Source organism: Rattus norvegicus, chromosome X (genome assembly GCF_036323735.1).
Source record: "Rattus norvegicus strain BN/NHsdMcwi chromosome X, GRCr8, whole genome shotgun sequence".
Taxonomy (NCBI): domain Eukaryota; kingdom Metazoa; phylum Chordata; class Mammalia; order Rodentia; family Muridae; genus Rattus; species Rattus norvegicus.
In genome coordinates this window covers 32,178,317-32,199,351 of record NC_086039.1, presented here as the reverse complement: position 1 = coordinate 32,199,351, position 21,035 = coordinate 32,178,317, and positions in this window count along the sequence as shown.

Below are 21,035 nucleotides of genomic sequence, written 5' to 3'. Positions count from 1 at the left end.
ACCATCTGCATTTTTGTCATTCTTCTTGACCTTCATGTGGTCTGTGGATTGTATCTTGGGTCATTTGAGCTTTTGGACTAATATCCACTTATCAGTGCGTACCTACCATGTGTGGTTTTCTGTGGTTGGGTTATCTCACTCAGAATGATATTTTCTAGTTCTATCCATTTGCCTATCAATTTCATGAAGTCATTGTTTTTGATAGCAGAGTAATATTCAATTGTGAAAATGTACCACATTCTCTGTATCCATTCCTCTGTTGAAGGGCATTTGGATTATTTCCTGATGCTGGCTATTACAAATAAATCAGCTATGAACATAGTGGAGCACGTGTCTTTGTTTTATGTTGGAGCATCTTTTGGGTATATGCTCAGGAGAGGTATAGCTGGGTCCAAAGTTAGTACAATGTTCAATTTTCTAAGGAACCTCCAGACTGATTTCCAGAATGGTTATACCAGTTTGCAATCCCACCAACAATGGAGAAGTGTTCCTTTTTCTCCACATCCTTGCCAGCATATGTTGCCACCTGAGTTTTTGATCTTAGCTATTCTGACTGGCATAAGGTAGAATCTCAGGGTTTCTTTGATTTGAATTTCCTTGATGATTAAGGATGTTGAGCATTTCTTTAGGTAATTTTCAGCCATTTGATATCTTCAGCTAAGAATTCTTTGTTTAGCTCTGTACCCCATTCTTAAAGGGGTTATTTGGCTCTCTGGATTCTAACTTAAGTTCTTTGTATATTTTGGATATTAGCCCTCTTTCAGATGTAGGATTGGTAAAGATCAATGAATCTGTTGGTTGCAATTTTGTCCTAATGACACTGTCCTTTGCCTTACAGAAACTTTGCAGTTGGATGAGGTATCATTTGGTGATTCTTGATCTTAGAGTATAACCCATTGGTGTTTTGTTCAGGAAACTTTCCCTAGTGCCCATGTGATCAAGACCCTTCCCCACATTTTCTTCTAGTAGTTTGAGTGTATCTGGTTTTATGTGGAGGTCATTAATCCACATGGACTTAAGCTTTGTACAGGGTGATAACAATGGGTCAATGTGTATTCTTCTACATGCTGACCTCCAGTTGAACCAGGACCAGTTTTGAAAATGCTGTCCTTTTCCAACTGGATGGTTTTAGCTCCTTTGTCAAAGATCAAGTGACCATAGGTGTGTGGGTTCATTTCTGGGTCTTCAATTCTATTCTACTGATCTACCTGCCTGTCTCTGTACCAATACCATACAGTTTTTATCAATATTGCTCTGTAGCGTTGCTTGAGGTCAGGGATGGTGATTCCCCCAGAATTTCTTTTGTTGTTGAGTATAGTTTTTACTAACGTGAGTTATTTGTTACTCCAAATGAATTTGTAAATTGCTCTTTCTAACTCTAGGAAGAATTGAGTTGGAATTTTGATGGGGATTGCATTTAATCTATAGATTGCTTTTGGCAAAATGGCCATTTTTACTATATTAATCTTGCCAATTCATGAGCATGAGAGGTCTTTCCAACTTCTGAGATCTTCCTCAATTTCTTTCTTCAGAGACCTGAAATTCTTGTCATACAGATCTTTCATTTGCTTGGTTAGAGTCATACAGAGGTATGTTACATCATTTGGGACTATTGCAAAGGATGTCATTTCCCTAATTTCTTTCTCAGCCTGTCTAGCCTTTGAGTAGAGCAAGGCTACGCATTTGTTTGAGTTAATTTTATACCCAGCCACTTTGCTGAAGAAGTTTTTCAGGTTTAGTAGTTCTCTGGTAAAACTTTTTGGGTCACTTATGTATACTATCATATCATCAACAAATAGTGATATTTTGACTTCTTTCTTTCCAATTTGTATCCCTTTGACCTCCATTTGTTTTCTGATAGGTCTGGCTAGGACTTCAAGTACTATATTGAATAAGTAATGAGAGAGTGGGCAGCCTTGTCCAGTTCCTAATTTTAGTGGGATTGCTTCAAATTTCTCTCCATTTAGTCTAATGTTAGCTACTGGTTTGCTGTATATTGCTTTTACTATGTTTAGCTATGGGCCTTGAATTCCTGATCTTTCAAGGACTTTTATCATGAAGGGGTGTTGAATTTTGTCAAATGCTTTCTCAGCATCTAATGAAATGATCATGTGGTTTTTACCTTTCAGTTTGTTTATATAGTAGATTATGTTGATGGTTTTCCGTATATTAAACCATCCCTGCATGCCTGGGATGGAGCCTACTTGATCATGGTAGATGATTGTTTGGATGTGCTCTTGGATTCAGTTTGCAAGAATTTTATTGAGTATTTTTGCATTGATAAATAAGGGAAATTGGTCTGAAGTTCTCTTTCTTGCTGGTCTTTGTGTGGTTTAGGTATAAGCATAATTTTGGCTTAATGGAAGAAAGTGGGTAGTGCCCCATTTGTTTCTCTTTTGTGGAATATTTTGGATGAGGTCTTCAATGAAGGTCTGATAGAATTCTGCACTAAACCAATCAGGTCCCAGGCTCTTTTTGGTTGGGAGACTTTTAATAACTGTTTCAATTTCTTAGGAGTTATGGGATTCTTTAGATGTTTTATCTGATCCTGATTTAAATTTGGGTACCTGGTATCTGTCTAGACAATTGTCCATCTCCTCCAGATTTCCCAGTTTTGTTGAATATAGGCTTTTGTAATAGGATCTGATGGGTTTTTCTTTAGTTATCTTGCTTTCTCTTGTTATATTTCCCTTTTCATTTCTGATTTTGTTAATTTGGATACACTCTCTGTGCCCTCTGGTTAGTCTGGCTAAGGGTTTATCTGTCTTGTTGATTTTCTCAAAGAACCAGCTCCTGGTTTTGTTGATTCTTTGTATAGTTCTTTTTGTTTCTACTAGGTTGATTTCCGCTCTGAGTTTATTTCCTGCCCTCTACTCCTCTTGGGTGTATTTGCTTCTGTTTGTTCTAGAGCTTTTAGGTGTGCTGTCAAGCTGCTAATGTATGTTCTCTCCTGTTACTTTTGGAGGTACTGAGGGCTATGATTTTCCTTGTAGCACTGTTTTCATTGTGTCCCATAAGTTTGGATATGTTGTGGCTTCATCTTCATTAAATTACTAAAAGTCTTCAATTTCTTTCTTTATTAGTTCTTGACCAAATTATCATTGAGCAGAGCATTGCTCAACTTCCATGTATACATGGGCTTTCTGTTGTTTTTGTTGTTATTGAAGACCAGTCTTAGTCCGTTGTGATCTGATAGGATGCATGGGATTATTTCTATCTTCTTGTATCCATTGAGGCCTGTTTTGTGACCAATTATATGGTCAGTTTTGAAGAAGGTACCATGAGCTGCTGAAAAGAAGGGTTATTCTTTTGTTTTAGGATGAAATATTCTATAAATATCTGTTCAGTCCATTTGGTTCATAACTTCTGTTAGTTTTTCTATGTCTTTGTTTAATTTTTTTTCCATGATCTCTCCATTAAGGAGAGTTGGGTGGTGAAATCTCCTACTATTATTGTGTGAGGTACAATGTGTGATTTGAACTTTAGTAAGGTTTCTTTTATGAATGTAGGTACCCTCGTATTTGGAGCATAGATATTTAGGATTGAGAGTTCATGTTGGTAGATTTTTCCTTTGATGAATATGAAATATTCTTCCTTATCTTTTTTGATAACTTTTGGCTGAAAGTCAATTTTATTCGATATTAGAATGGCTACCCCAGCTTGTTTCTTCAGACCATTTGCTTGGAAAGTTGTTTTCCAGCCATTTATTCTCAGGTAGTGTCAGTCTTTATCTCGGAAGTGTGTTTCCTGTATTTAGCAAAATGCTGGGTCCTCTTTAATTTTCCAGTCTGTTAGTCTATTTCTTTTTCTTGGGAAATTGAGTCCATTGATGTTAAGAGATATTATATTAAGATGTTAAGATGTTGTTTCCTGTAATTTTTGTTGTTAGAGTTGAAATTATGTTTGTATGACCCTTTTCTTTTCGTTTTGTTGCAAGGAGATTACTTTCTTGCTTTTTCTAGTGTGTAGTTTCCCTCCTTGTGTTGGGGTTTTCCATCTGTTAACCTTTGTAGGACTGGATTTCTAGAAAGATATTATGTAAATTTGGTTTTTTCATGGAATATCTTGGTTTTTCCATCTATGTTAATTGAGAGTTTTGCTGGATATGGTATCCTGGGCTGGCATTTGTGTTCTCTTAGGGTCTGTAAGACATCTGTCCAAGATCTTCTGGCTTTCATAGTCTCTGGTGAGAAGTCTCGTGCGATTATGATAGGTCTTCCTTTATATGTTACTTAACCTTTTTCCCTTACTGCTTTTAATACGTTTGTTTTGCATTTTGTGTTTTGACTATTATGTGACAGGAGGAATTTCTTCTTTGGTCCAATCTATTTAGAGATCTGTAGGCTTCTTGTATGTTTATGGGCATCTATTTCTTTAGGATAGGGAAGTTTTCTTTTATAATTTTGTTGAAGATATTTATTGGCCCTTTAAGTTGGGAGTCTTCACTTTCTTCTATACCTATTATCCTTAAGTTTGATCTTCTCATTGTGTCCTGGATTTCCTGGATGTTTTATGCTTGGGGCTTTTATGCTTGGGACTTTTTGCATTTTACATTATCTTTTATGGTAGTGTTGATGTTTTCTATGGTATCTTCTGCCCCTGAGATTCTCTCTTCTATCTCTTGCATTCTGTTGGTGATGCTTGCATTTATGACTCCTGATCTCTTCCCTAGGTTTTCTATTTCCAGGGTTGTTTCCCCCTTTGTGTTATTGTTTCTATTTCCATTTTTAAATGCTGGGTGGTCTTGTCCATTTCCTTCACCTGTTTGGTTTTGTTTTCATGTAACTCTTTAAGGGATTCTTTAAAGGATTTTTGTGTTTCCTCTTTAAGGGCTTCTATTTGTTTACTTGCGTTGTCCTGTATTTCTTCAAGGAAGTTATTTATGACCGACTTTAAGTCTTCCATCATCATCATAAAATGTGATTTTAAATCCAAATCTTGCTTTTCTGGTGTGTTGGGATATTCAGTATTTGCTTAGTGGGAGAACTGGGCTCTGATCATACCAAGTAGTCTTGGTTTCTGTTGCTTAGGTTCCTGTGCTTGCCTCTCACCATCAGGTTTTCTCTGGTATTGGCTTGCCTTGCTGACTCTGAAAGTGGCTTGACCCTCATGTAGGCCTGAGTGTCAGCACTCTTGTAGACCTGATTTCTATCAGCCCGATCTTGGAACTGAGAGGTTTGTTCTCAGGTGTGTAGGCACTCCTGGAGCCTGGTTTTCAGCTCTTGGTGTAGACAGAAACTCAAAGTGTCCTGCCCCTGACTGCTCAGGGAATACAGGGACACTAGGCAATTTCTTCTTGGGTCAGGTATATTGGCAGAAAGTATTTGTTGACTCTGGGTTCTCAGGACTGTCCACACTTCTGAGGGTCCAGCTCTCTCTCTCTAGTATATAGTGCTATGGAAGGAACCCATGGACCCAGATGCAGAGGCAAGGGCTTTACCATTGTGTTACAGTTTCAGCCCTAGTAGTCTTTCCATGCTGGTTCATCTTAGCTTCCTAAAATGTTCCAGGCTCAGGTCCTGCCTCTGTGAGGGCATCAGATAACAGTTAGCAGGATCCAGAACCCAACAGTCCAATAAGCACAGTATCAGCTACTACCAAGTACTTTGCTCTTGTTTCCTATTTGATTCTTACATCAAGGGAGTTTCATTTTTCTTTCAATCTCAGATGTGTAGATAACAGTTACTACACGTTTTTCTGTATCTCTGCCAATTTCTGAATGTAGAATTTACTTTTCCTTACCAGCTCTGTCTGTCATATTTCTGGAAGACACTTTGTCTAATAGTATATAAAAAGAACAAAGGGTTGTAGTCTAATAAGTGTCCTTTGTAGCATATACAAGTTTAAATGGAAACTAAAATATAATTTTATAAAGACAAGGAGCATAAAAGAAGTCTATGGCATTTAAAATATCAACAATGGGGTTGAAAGAGGTGTCTCAAGTTCACATATTTTATTTTAATAATGAATATATATTTTTTAAAATGTTCATTACTCAGGAAAGTAGAGGAGTCAGATGTAGAGTGGTGGGCTTTCAAGTCAACAGCGTATTTGATAAGCTATTTGTGAAATATATGTCATGTAGATTTGAGGTATATTTACTATGGACAAATATGCTTAGGTAGAAAATATTAAGGAGCACAAATTTTTGTATAGTTGACATCAACCTGAACAAAAGTGGAAGGCAGGTTTTCAGCATTCTATTGATGATTGAATGAAAGCAGAAAAGTCAAAATAATGCTAGCAAAAAGAAAAAGAAAAAGAAAAAGAAGGAAACATCATTTCATAGCCACTGATAAAATAAAATGTTCAAAAGAAACAAGATGATTTTGAAAAGTGAAGGATAACAAATAACATATTTTATACAATTGGCTTCATTGTTTCCCATAAGAGTTGTGAGAGTTTGAATAAAACTGACCCCTATGAGCCCATGTGACACTATTAGGAGGTGCGGCCATTTTGGAGGAGGTGCGGCCTTGTTGGAGGACGTGTGACCTTGTTAGAGGAGGTGTGGAATTGTGTGTCACTCAGGGTGGGCATTAAAGTCTCAGATGCTCAAGCCAGGCTTGGTGTCACTTTTTTCTGCCTACTGATCAAGATGTAGAACCCTCGGGTACTTTTTTAGCACCATGTCTACCTGCATGCTGCCATGTTTCCCACCATGTGATAATGGACTATACCTCTGATATGCATATTAAATATTTTCCTTTTTAGGAAAAAGAACTTTTAGAGTTGCCATCATCACAGTGTCTCTTCACAGCAACAGAAACCAACTAAGACATCAACATTCTGCAAATCCTATTTCAAAACACTTAAGGTTTCCCATTATAATTCTAGCTAGGCCCCACTCTACCTAGCTTCTGAGATCAGATAAGGTTGTTCATGTTTAGGGTAGTTATGGCCATTCTGAACTCAGCAGGTCAGTTTTACATATGATCTCGCAAAAGTTGTAACAGTATATATAAGATCTGTAAAAGCTCAAATCAGTCAAAAGTCCCACATGGAGAGAGGAGGTACACATGAAATCTATCCCTCGCTAAGAACCTATTGGCAATCAATAGCTACTGGGAGAGGATGATTCGGTTTTCTGTAAAGGTGTTGTCTCCAGTAGTCCAGACTCCATCCAGGCATCTTAGAGTATGTTAACAATTCAAATTGCCCTTAATGGGTTTAAAAACAAAGTTGTTTGAAAGAAGTAGTGATCTGGGAACAGTTGGAGGAACGGGAATATGATCAAAATGTGTAGTAATAAATTCCCAAAGAACAAACTGAAAATGAGGGAAAAAATATGTTAAAAATTCAAGTTCTAAATTCACTTAAATTATTCATAGAGATATAATTTGCATATAATATAAATATAACCAAACTAGAGTCTTGATAACTATACATATCCAGGTGTACCCTCATTCAAACATGAAAAGGACTATTCCAATCCTCGGTTCAGCATTATCTCAGTCAGTCTCCTCCCTTGCCAGCGGCAACATTCTAAGTGTTCTGACTCAACTAGAACCTCACATATGTCGAATAATATAATTTATACACTTTCAGCCTGCCTTCTGTTGTTCAAGGTAATTCTTTTAAGATCCATCTATGTTTTGTGTGAAACAGCCATACAGAACATATTTAGTTTTGTTTTGTGCCTCCCGTTTTTATTTCATTTGCTAAAAATCAGTTCAATATATAAGTACACTACAGTTTATCTCTATTCCCCCTTAAAAGTGCCAAATGGTAACTCTACGATGGGAGGTGAGAACATAGTCTAAAAAACAAGAATTGATGAAGTGAGAGAATTTTTCTTTATAGATGATTGTCCTCTGTGTCCCTCCTCTCACACTTGGGGCTTTTCCCTAGCTCACCTCAAGCAAAGTCTGTAGTGCATAAATGGAATCTCACCACAGCATCAGTGACTAAAGTTTCCCCTACCTGTGATTTCATCTTTTATCCAGTAGGGTCTGAGATCTGAAATTGGCACACTAATCAAAGAGAAGGGATATGGAGCTATTCAAGAAAAAGGAAGTTAGAAATTTCTCACGTCATATACTTGCACCCTCTCAACCCAACTCATTCCCTAGCTTTTAGATCTGAAGTAGACCAAAGCTAGGGGGAGGTGGTGATTTTTGACTAGCAACACCAAATACTAAAATGAGACTATTCTTATGATTGGATGGTTATATTATATGAAAGCAACTGGAAACATCATGGGACTTTGAATTTTTTTCCTCCTCCTCCTCCTCTTCCTCCTCCTCCAAAAACTATTCTACTGAGTAATTAAAGGAACAAATAAAGTTGCTTTGGCTTCATATCCAATTAAAAATGTACTGCATTTTAATAATTTATTCCACTAGCATTTAATAATATAAATATCGTCTAAATATTAAGGCTTATATGCAACACTTTAAGAAAACCATATTAAGTTAGGACTGTAAGTAATTTAAATACTAGATCTAGGATACATCATTAGAAAGTCAAGTTGGAGAAGGGACAATAGACTCATTAGTGGTCTCAGGATATTTAGGACATACATGTATAAAGAAGGGTGAGCATTTTGTGTGGGAAATTTTCCTTGAAATTGTGACAGCACATTACTCTCCTAGAATAAAATGTTCAAAGAAAAATGGAAATTTTAACTTTGCATTATCAAAACAAGCAGGCTTGAGGCAGAATTATTCAAAACTGAAAATTTGGGAAGGCAAATACTGAAATTGGTTTTCATCCATTTCTATTTGTGGTCCTTCAGTAATGGAGTTGTACTATAAATATTGTGAAAAATCAAGTCAACAGAGCTCCACTTAAAGATCAAAAGTCCTCAACTACTCAGTTCAATGATAGGTAAAATATAAGGTGAGGACTTCAGATGTGTACTGGCAAAACTGATCAGACCTGTAAGAAGATATGAACAAGTGGGCTAGTTCAAGCCAGGGCTAGGAAAGGAAGGTCAGCAGCATAGAGGAAAAAGCCAACATGTGGATGAACAAAACAGCAATACTCATGAAAACAATTGGCAACATGGAAGAAAAATTCTGCAAGGAAATGAGATTTTAAAAAATACAAACATTGGAAATGACAAACTCAATGAATCATTTAACACAGTGGAAAGTATTACTAAAGTCAAGCAAGCAGACTTTTGAAAGAGGATCAGAGATGAAAGGTGACACTAGCTAAATACTTCATCCAAACACTAATAAAGACAAAAACGGAAAAAAGCATGACTACAGTGCCTAAGAACTCTGTAATACTACCAAGAAAGCAAAATGGAAAATGCTGTGGAATCTTACTATTACCATAGCCCCCAAGAACTGATAGCTTTCTGAGCTAGGCACAAAATGGGGGATTCTTTCTCAGTGGGGCTGCCCTGACTCTGCCTGTCTTTATTTGCAGAATGGCCCTGAACACAGGTGGCTGGCCTTGGTTGGTCTTGATTGAAAAGTGACCTTCTTCAGAGCCCTCTGCAAATACATATAACTCAGCACACGTGTCGCACTCTAGATTCCTGCCTCTATGATAACTATGTACTGTGCCAATCATCTCTTCCTCATCACTTGATGCCATGACTCATTAGCTCTTTCCACCTGTACCTCTAAAAACACCTTATATACTCTATCTCTGAAACAATGTAGTATCCTTGTCTCAGTGCAGCAGTCTCCAGGGGTCATTCTGTCCATACGCAAGGCTGTGCATATTCTGATCCTGTGTCTGTTCCATTTTCCACCTCAGGCTGGTGGCCAATAACATCCAGGGAAAAAGAGGGGCACAAAAACTCCATAAGATAGAAGAAGGGGTTTAGATAAACACTGAAGGCATAGCAAACCTGTTCAAGGAAATCATAGAAGAAATTTTGCAAAGTCGTGTGAAAAAATAGCCATCAAATGCAATAAGCATTTAGAATGTCAAGATGCTGAAAATACAAAACAAAGAAACAACATATTAAGAGATGAGTGCTTACAGCACACTGAGGAGACTGCAAAATTAGGGAATGGGCAAGACCTAACCCAAGGTTAGGCACATATGTGTACAAGGTCTACAATAAACAGGGGAAGCTATGGAAGCAGAGAATGTACTATGAACATGAAGGGCTAACCTAAAAATTCATTTTAAAACACTTGAAAGAATGATCTTTCTCAGATTCCTCATTCTCAAACTAACTCACCAGGATAGACAAACTCAGTTCCTGTAGAACTCCTTTCTTGGTAAGTTATGACTCGACTATTCAATATCATGTCCCTACTAGAAATGATCTATAAAATTCCATCCACAAAGGACCCTAGGTGTCTCCAAGCCCATGATTTCTTGGTCCTTGGTAAATCTTACTTCTAGTACCAATGTAGCTCATAATCCTGCTATGATTTACTCTTCCTTTGAAAATTGGTTAGGTGATATCTTCTTCTGATGACAATGATTGTGTTGTTCTGCCCACATTTTCCACTCAATGGCAGCTAAGTAATTTTTATTCTCATTCATAAAGATCTAAATAAATTTCTGTATCCTTCATGTCAGACAAAATTGACCAAATTGGAGAATGGAGAGGGGACCAGTGATTATTTTTTTCTAGAAAAAGTCATGAGTTGAGGCTATCTTACTATAATACATAGTTATTCTTATGAAACAAGCATGTAAATAGGGGATGATGAGATAGCTCAGAATTTAAGAGCCTTTTCTGCTCTTGCAGAGGATCTGGGTTCTATTCCGAGCACTTACATGGTAGCTCTGAACCATCTCTAACCATAGCTCCAGGAGACCAGATGACTTCTTTTGGCCTTTGTGAGCACCAGAAATACAAATTGTGCAGTTATACATTCAGGAAAAATGCTTTTAGACACACAATTAAAATACTTATTTAAACCACCATGAGAAACTAATAGACTGAAAACACATTTGGAACATGAAAATATAAGTCATTCCTTCTAGGACTCACTAAGCCAACTATAAAACTCATCATGGTGAGTTGAAGTCTTGTGAAGATGGAACCTTTCAACAAATTAATGAAACTTAATGCTAAGTATTTGGAGACAACTTGAAAACAAAATCACTCCAGACTAAGAAATTTGCTTGGGCCAAACCAACATATATCTTTCAATATGGAAATTGCATTTACATATTAAATACAAATATAAAATAGATATGTGTATATGTTTATCTAAATTATTTCAATTGCTCCACTAAAAGTATAAATATGATAACTTGCAAAAATACTCAACTGGATTATAATATACATGCTTATATCAATATAACAAAATTCTATATAGGTGTTAAAGCTCCAGAGGGAAATACTAATAGCATAGAAACACTATACTGTGAATACTTTGAAGCAAGTTATTACATAGAATATTTGTACTTTCTTATTTCTAGTTTTTGAACTAAATTGAGTTATATATTATTTCTGATTAAATTTATATCCCTTCAAGATAGAAAAATGCTAATAATATAAAGATCAAGAAGAAATTTGCCATGTCCATATTTTGTGAGACTATAAATGTCTAAGAAAAATAATAAATTTAATGTTAGAAATAGTGGATGAAAAAATATACAAAATCCATAGATAATGTTCTGAGATCTGATCAGATGACAGTGTTTCCCAAGCATTGGAAAGACTGTTACCATATGGCTTTATGTACAGGAAGTCTGTCTGAGAAATGCTGAGTAAATTGTGTGCTTGCAGATTCAATTTTATTTTAAATGTAAGTTGGTTATTTAAAAAATAGGCCCATGAATGCATATTTACATAAATGTCAAATTTGCTTCATTGTCCTCTGCTGACCTACACACATTTCCCTCCATTATGAAAGGGTGGCACTGTCACCTCCATCTTTATAAGAGCCCTTCACAAAGTTGACTTCATACTCAAAAATGAGCAACCCAAAGACATATGCTACTTAGTATACTATCTGGATGCTCTGACACTCAGGGTGTCATCAAACAGTCATCAGAGATCAAAATGCCTGCATGTGCCACCCTACATGACCAAATCATTAAAAAATTCATAAAGTATTGGCCACTGAAGAATTTAAATTTTTTTCTGACTTATTCTGAGGACATTCTTGTAATAAGTAGGACTGAGACACACACAAAAAAAGATACTGGCAATGGATGACAACTAAACAGAAGGATGTGTTAAATGTCAGATACACACTTTCTCCCATAGTTTAATTATACTTGCAAAAACTGTTTTAAGATATAAAGGAGTTTTTTGCTACTAGAGTGATTTTATTATATCTTATAGCCTATTAAAAAGCTGAATTATCAGATCATTGCATTCTAAAATAAGATATACAGTTGTTATAAAGGTATAGGATAAAAATAGAACAGCCATTATATTGTAAACTAGAAGATCCCCTTTCAGAGAAAAGTTCATGATCAAGGAAGGTGATGTCTGTGTTTTGGTCATGGATGAGCATCATTACTTGTAGGCAAGCAGGAATTCTCATAACACCGAATTTACTCAATAATTCTTTTCTCTGTACCTCTGTTCCTATGTTGCTGCCACCTTTCCATAATGGAGGGAAATGTGAATAGGTCAACAGAAGACAATGAAGCAAATTAGACATTTATGTAAATATGCATTCATGAGCCTGTTTGCTTTTTTAAATACCCAACTTACATTTAAAATAAAATTGAATCTGCAAGCATGCAATTGACTCAGCATTTCTCAGACAGACTCCCTGTACATAAAGCCATCACCATATGGTAATAGATTCCCAATGCTTGGGAACTCAGAAAACTAAAGCCAATGTCTGGTTTCATTTTTCATCCTTCTTCCAGGTCCAGGTGGAAAGAAATACCATTTGGTGATCCAAATATGTTGACTTCACTGCAGGGCAACATCTACTTGGGGCAATATACCAATCTGTCTGTGACTATTCTGGGTTTAAAACTAAGAGTAAAGATTTGAGGGGAAGTTATACGTCCCAAGGAGAGTAGAACACTGGACAGTGTTGCAGATATCCCTTGTATAAATTGACTTTACACTTTCTTCCCCTTCTTGTGAGATTTGCAGTCTCTCTGGTCTTCAGTTTGTAAGTAGGTGCAAAATGACACCTTTATTAACACTAGTTAAAACCAAATTGCTTTTGATGGAAAATTATTAGAACACATGTGGCTTATCAATGGGCCCTAGGTGAACAACATCATTATTAAGAAACCCGTAGAAGGGACTGACAAGGTGACCCCAAAACACATGTGGTAGAAGGAAAGAAATGAATCCTGAAAGTTGTCCTTTGATGGCTACAGGCACATTGTGACAAACATACACACAGAGGGAGGGGGAGAGAGAGAGGGGGGGGGGATAAATTAAAGGTAATAAAAAGTTTTGTCTGTGGAAGGTGACATTGCAACTGAGTTTTAAGATGTGAATGAAGTTATTCAGGAAAAAGAATGTGGAGAGAAAATGAGGAAGGACAGCCCACAGTGCATATACAGAACTGAATCAAAATTTTTAAAGTAAAATACAAAATAATGGAATGATACCAACACCAGAGAAACATTTTAAGTCATCTACTAATTACTGTTGACAACTATGCTTGCTCTCAAATGCAAGCCTTATTATTGCTACTGATCTAAGATATTTTTGTAACAAACTACAATCTGACCTTTAATAAAACATCAAACTGACAGGCGTCCAGATTTTGCTTATTGAAATAGAAGGAGGTCAAATGCTGTTGAGCATTAAAAGGGGATTTTTGTTTATATTTTGCCTTTTTAATTAGAGGAAAATAAATTCAAAGCTGTCAGTCAAGCCATTTTATGTAATAGAATCAAAGGAACAGTTAGCATGGGATTCTTATCACAGTAGATAAACAATGACAAATTCAAACTAGCTCACATGTCAGAGATAATGCCTATAAATTATATGGAAATACATACATGAATTTGGATGTGATTATGGAATATAATGACTTTATCATCTAAAATTATGACAATAATTTATGTGTGCTTGGGCCAAATTTTATTTTATGTATCAATATTTTAATGCACTTTAATCAAAATATAATCATATTATTTCCCTTTTCCTTCTCCTTCCTCCAGCCCCTTCCAGGTCCCGTCCCCCAAGCTCTTTCATTCCCCAACCTCTCAAATTGATAGCCTCTTTTACTTTACTATTGTTACATATATGCACAAATATACAAGTAGCCTGCTAAGTCTCTTTATGTTGCTTGTGTGTATATTGTTTCAGGATTGACCACTTTGTTTTGAGTAACCGATTGAGGGCGCTCATCCCTCAGGTTAATTCTCACCCTCTGATCAGTCATTGCTTACCTCTCACTCTTTGAATAGGAGCAGGATCCCATGCTAGTTTCCTCCCTCTGTATTGGCATGCAGTATTGTCATTGCCCAAGTCTTGTTCATGCAGCCATCTCTAGATCAGGTAAAGCACCTCACAGACTTCTGGTACTTAGCTTCTTTCCACCCTTCTTCCATGATCTTCCATGATGACCACAGATGCTGGAGCTGTGCGGCCTATCCAGTTGGCACCCCACAATCCTCTGATCTTTACATTGTGACCAGTTGTGGTTTTCTGTATTGGTTTCAATTTTCTCTATAGAGAGGATTTTTAATGAGGCATAAGTGTTATACTTAAGGGTGAGTATATGGATAAAACTTCAAATGTTAGAAATTATGTTGGTCGAGCAAAGTGGTGGTAGCAGATTGTCCTTGGCTGTACAGAAGCTGTCTACTTTGATGCAATCCCATTTGTCAATTCTTACTGTTTCCTTAACTTTTGAATTCCTATACAGAAAATCCTTGCCTCCATATATATCTTTAGGTGTTTTCCTTATATTTTCTTCTAGTTATTTCAAAGTTCCACATCTTCCATTAAAATTTTTATTCATTTTGAATTAACTTTTATGCAGAATTAAATCTACAGATCTAGTTTCAGTCTTTACGTAGTTTACCAAGCACCATATGATAAAAAGGCTGTCATTTCCCCAACATATGGGTTGTTTTGGCATCTTTGTTGAGAATAAGGTGACTGTAGCAGTGTGGGTTTATCTGTGTGACCTCTATTCAATCTCACTTGTTTACGTGTGTATTTTCATACTAGTATTTACTATGGCTCTGTAGCAGAACTTGAAATCAGGTGTTATAATGCCTCTAGCATTGCTCTCTTAATGCTTCTATATAAATTTTAGGATTGCTTTGTTGTTTGTTTCCTATTTATACGAGTATGCAATTGAAATTTAGATGAAGATTCCATCAAATTGATGGACTACATTTAGTAATGTAATTATTTGACGATATTAATTTGTCCATTCATGTCCATTCATGTCTTTTCACTTTCTAATGTCTTCTTCAATCTCTCTTTTTTATTATTTTTAGGATTTTATTCCTTTATTATAAATAGCCAAATTACTTGTATCATAGCCATAATATTCTTAAGAGTATTTTAGTATCTGTTGGAATGGTAGTAGTATCTACTTTGACATTGATAATAACCATTGTTTGTGTTTTCTTTAACTGGCATTTTTTCTTTGTTGCTCAGTACAGGTATTTACCAATTCTGCTTTTCTTTCCAACACTTAACTTGGAGCGATATTAATTCTGCCTGTTCAAAAATTCTTTTTTTTTAATTCTTTAATCCTGTCTTTTCTTTTTTCCTTTTTTCTTTCTTTCTTTTTTTTTTTTGTTTTCCCACATCTTTATTAAATTGGGTATTTCTTATTTACATTTCAAATGTTATTCCTTTTCCCGGTTTCCATGCCAACATCCCCCTAACCCCTCTCCCTCCCCTTCTCGATGGGTGTTCCCCTCCCAATCCTCCCCCCATTGCCATCCTCCCCCCAAGAATCCCGTTCACTGGGGATCCAGCCTTGGCAGGACCAAGGGCTTCCCCTTCCATTGGTGCCCTTACTAGGCTATTCATTGCTACCTATGCAATTGGAGCCCAGGGTCATTCCATGTATAGTCTTTGGGTTGTGACTTAGTCCCTGGAAGCTCTGGTTGGTTGGCATTGTTTTTCATATGGCATCTCAAGCTCCTTCAACTCTTTCAGTGGCCCCATGCCTAAGACAGTGGGCTGACGCAAACTGAACGTAATAGAGAGGTGTGTGTGTGTGTGTGTGTGTGTGTGTGTGTGTGTGTGTATGTGTGTGTGTATGTGTGTGTGTGTCAGAGACAGAGACAGAGACAAAGAGACAAAGGGAAAGAAAGAGAAAGAAAGAATATGAAGATAGATTTTGGGTAGGGATGTAGCATGGATCTTTTGGACAAGGGGTAAATATAATCAAAACACATCACTTGAAATTCATAAATAAATAAATAAATAAATAAATAAATAAATAAATAAATAAATAAATAAATAAAACATTGCTTAAAATGTTCTCATTGTGGAAATCTTTCATTGGTTCATCTCTGTGCAGTTTTCTTCCTAGGTGTATTTTCTTTAAAGCAATTTGTGAAGAGGATTTTTCCTCCAGATTTCTTTCTCCCCAAGTTTTCTATTGGTATCAAGAAAAGCAACTGATTTTCATACGTTCATTTTATACCTTGTTGCTTTGCTTAAAATGCTTGGTAATCTGTCAGTTTTCTTGGAGGATCTTCCAGATTTTGAACATGTTGGATCTTTACAGTCTTTTAAGTATAGAATCTTGTGTAAATAAAGATTATATGGATTGCCCTTTCGTTCTTATATCATTCCAAATTTTCTCTTGCCCGTTGCTCTATGTAAATATCCAAATCCTGGGGCTGGAGAAATGACTCAGTGATTAAGAACACTTGCTGCTCTTCATGAGGACCAAGATTCAGTTCCCAGCACCTACATCGTGACTCACAATTATTCTGAACTTCAGTTCCAGAGGATCCAGCAACCTCTTTTGGCTTCAGCAGGTACCAGGAATACACATGGTACACAAATATACATGTATATATGTTATATATATAACAAATACTATATTGAATACCAGTGGTGCAAATAGACGGTGTCTCATTCTTAACTTTTAAAAGAAATTATTTAAGTTTTTCCTTATGGCACTTGATCTTGGCCAAAACCTGAGAAATCATTTTCTTATTAGCTGGTAGCTCTTGAGACTTGAATCAAGTCAGTTTCAAGGTTAAGATGTCAGATGTGAGAATAAGCATTTGGTGTCATAACCTAGCAACCTATTCACTGTATTGTGAATTTGTTGATGTGTCACCTAATTATTTAGTATTTATTTGTGGCTGTTATTTACACCAATGACTTCTGTAATGCTTACAAAATTTTTCTTCAAAGCGAAATGTTCCTTCAAGAACTAGTATCTACCTGCACATACAACTCATTCAGGAAAGTCTAAACAAAAGAATGTTCATCCCACAATTTTGATGGTAACTTTAGAAACAAGTTTTAAATTAACCACCTTAATAAGAGTAATTTTCCTAGCACCCTTTGCCTTCCTGTACAAAAAAATAAAAAATAGTTTCATGTTCATCTTGCCCAATTCCTGCTTGAGACATAGAATCTGTCATTTCTCCAAGGAGCCTCCAGGGTTCTTTTTATCAAGGTATACTACTTTGCAATCCAGTTTGGCACTAGAAGAGTTCATTGCCTTTGAGTCGTCATTGATTCCGGATGATGTCAGTGGGCAAATTTGGCCACATTTTATGGAAAAAAAATGTTATGTTTAGGCTGCATTTTTCTGTCCACATTTAAAGATTACAACATTTTTGCTTCTTTGATTTGATGCTTACATTTCTTCAATGCTGAAAGTCTCGATTTCTAGTGACAGAAACAAAATTTGCTTTATTTTAAAATGCCTCTATAACTACAAAATATTAGCGCTCATTTTAGTATCCATAATCACCTGCTGAAGTAGGTTTTAAGATTTATTTGTAGATCTGTCATTCGAATGTACACCACTGAAACACAGGGTCTTCATACACTTTTAGCATGTATTAATTATATAAAATAATAAATTTTATTCTAATGGTATATGTATGAGTTTTTTATCATATTCATCCACCATTTTCCTCTCATTATTTCTTACATGTCTCCCTCCCTGCTCCCTAATCACTTCCCTCACATTTTCATGCCATTTGTTCTAGAACCTACATATGGGAAAATGTGATTTTTGTTTTTCTAAGTGTTGTTTATTTTGGTTAACATAATTATCATGAATCAATATATAGTGTTTTATAGCCAATTAATGTTACTTTCCTGCATGATTATGATGCAATTTTGATTAAGGGATATATTTGTTTATTTTCAAATAGTTACAATTAAATTTTTAATTATATGAACCATTAAAACATACTAATAACAAAACTAATAACAAGAAAAATTCTTGGGACTCTTCCTTTACCTCTGTGTTTACCCTGTCTCTTTTGTAGATAGCATATGGGAACATAAATACCACACAACCCTTAGGATACTAAAAGAATTTTTCATATCTTACCCTTTTCACTTAAAAATACACACTGGAAATAATTTTCATTTTAGTAGACACAGTTTATCTTCTTTCCTTTATATGTCTGTAAAGTACTTAAACGTGTGGGATTTATTTAATTTGTCTTACATTGATGGGAATTTGGATTTCTCTGATCTTTAACTACTAAACTGGTTCTGTAATTGGTTCACTCATGTGAATGTATATTTTAGATTGTTATGGAGTACCACTTAAATATTCCATAATCATTATAATGCTTCTAATTTATAATGCAAAATCATAATCGTGTTTGTTAGCTTCATAATTTTACAAAGCGTATTTGGAAATGGTTGAAATCAATGAATGGTCTTCTTCCTTCAATGTGTCTTCAAAGTGGAGAATACTTGGATATTATTTAGTGAGCTCACACAAAACAACAAATATGATTCCAGAGTAAATAGTTAATCATCAAAATGACAATAAACCTTTGTCAGCCAAGTAAGAGGAGGATCTATTGTGGTAAAATAGAGTTTGATTCTGAGTTCATATACTTGGATGGGGTCTTGGCACTGCCACTTAGCAGCTCTTAAATCTTGGATAGTAGAAAATATGGAAGCTGAAATTATCTTTAGAAGAACCAGCTTTCTACCCTCCCAGACTCATTGCTCTTTACCTTCATTAGTACGTTCACTTACTGTCCTGTTTAGTGGAATGTCTAGACTTCCCAGAGCTACACTTGCAGAGCATGTCTAACAGGTTCATGAGGAGAAGCAAACCTAGACATGGTAACTGGAACCTCTAATGACAACATTCAACCAGTGGCAGGGAGATTACTCTGGGTTTAAGACCAGCCAAATAAGTGAGAACTTATCTCAAAAAATGCAGTGGAGGGCTGTTCTTAGTGTTTCTCAGTATTTGAGCTCCAGAAAAAGCAACTGAAGCTGTATTCAACTATATCCTATTCAAGTTGGACATAGCTGGAAGGGTACACACAATCTGAGTATCCATCATCTAGAAACTTCCCTCTGTGCTTCTTGTAGTACAGAAGCTAAAATTCATATTTTTCAATGAGAAACCACACTAACACAGAAATTTGGAAAAGATTGCAAACTTTATTTGCTAAAAAATACACATGTAATGCTAGAATTTTTGTAAACCATAAATATAACTACTGCCTAGGAGATAATTAACTGGCTAGAAAATTTCCAGGAAAACAGTCAGGAATTAACTATTAGAGACAATGACTTTATGGGACGAACAAGCTGATTTTTAACATTGTATATATATTCTTATTTATGTTTTGAGCTTGTCAGTGGGATCAGATTACAACATCTCAAAAACCAGTTGCCAAGCAACAAAGCTTCCACTGGACTAGGAAAAGCCCAGTTCAATAAATCTTTTAGCTATAACCTCTTTCTGCAGAAATTATTGGTCTCAACATTTCTCAGGTATATAAGTTGTAAGGTAGAAGATTTTAGCGCCATATATTCTTGTCTAAGCTACAAATACCACATGGATACCATAGCACTCATTTCACAGTTCTCTAAGAGAAACCAGTAACAGGACCTGCTCAAAAGGTAGGTAACCTATATTTCCAAGTGCATTTTGTTAAATCAAATTTTAATAAAAAATGCTCCAGAGGTAAATATATTTATATATATGTGTGTGTGTGTGTGTGTGTGTATTCCTTTTTCAACTTTTTACCGATTCTTTGTAAGTTTCACATCATGCACCTCATTCCTATCATCCCCCTTTCCCCTCTTATCCACCTTCTACCCTTGCATCTTCCCCCAAAAGAAAAAAACAAGCAAACAAAATAAACAAAACAAATTATAGAAAACATCTTGTCATAGAAGCTGTAGTTTATCATGGTGCATCCTACACTATGTCCCTCTGTCCAGACATCTTCACTTGCAAATAAATGTTCATTGCAACAATGAGTCACCAGTCTGGTTTGGTACAGCTGACCTGCACCCATGCCACCAGAGCCAACTCCACTGTGCTGCTCAGTGGAGTCACAGGGCCCACTCTTCCAAGTACTGCAACCTTCAATGGTCTGAGACAGCCTTCCAGTTCTCACACCCTCGGGGCTGACTCACCCACACTTTCACTATCAGGACCAGCTCCACTGTGTTGCCCAGGCAAGATATAGGACTCACACTCCTATGAGAGGTGGGGCCAGGTCTCCAGAGTGCTGCAGCCAGTGAAGAGCAGGACCAGTTCTGCACAGCCTTTGGACAGATATGTGTTCCCAGTAAACTGCCCAGGCCAGAGACTTCTGCATAATCTATAGGTAATTGAGTCACAGATATCAACGCTGACCCTTGCCACAGACTGAGATATGACCTACAGTGGCAGCCCAGGCTGGGACTTCACCATGACCTCAAGTGTCAGGACTGGCTACTCACAATGAGCTATTCCTCTCCTTCCACACTCTCAAGTTCCATCTCTCTTATTAATGCTCATATAGTTCCTATTCCCTTTCTCTACCATCTGTTTACCACACACTTACACATTATGGCAGTTCCTGCTGCAGGCAGACCATGTGGCCTTCCTTTGCTTATACCACTTGGAGGCAAGGTGGCCTCTGTATATCTACAGCTTACCCATGCAGCATGGTTGTGGGTAGGTCTCTGGATGGCTTCCCCTTCCAGCACCATATAGTGTGACAGAAGGCAGGTCTCTGGGTGTCCTGAACCAACC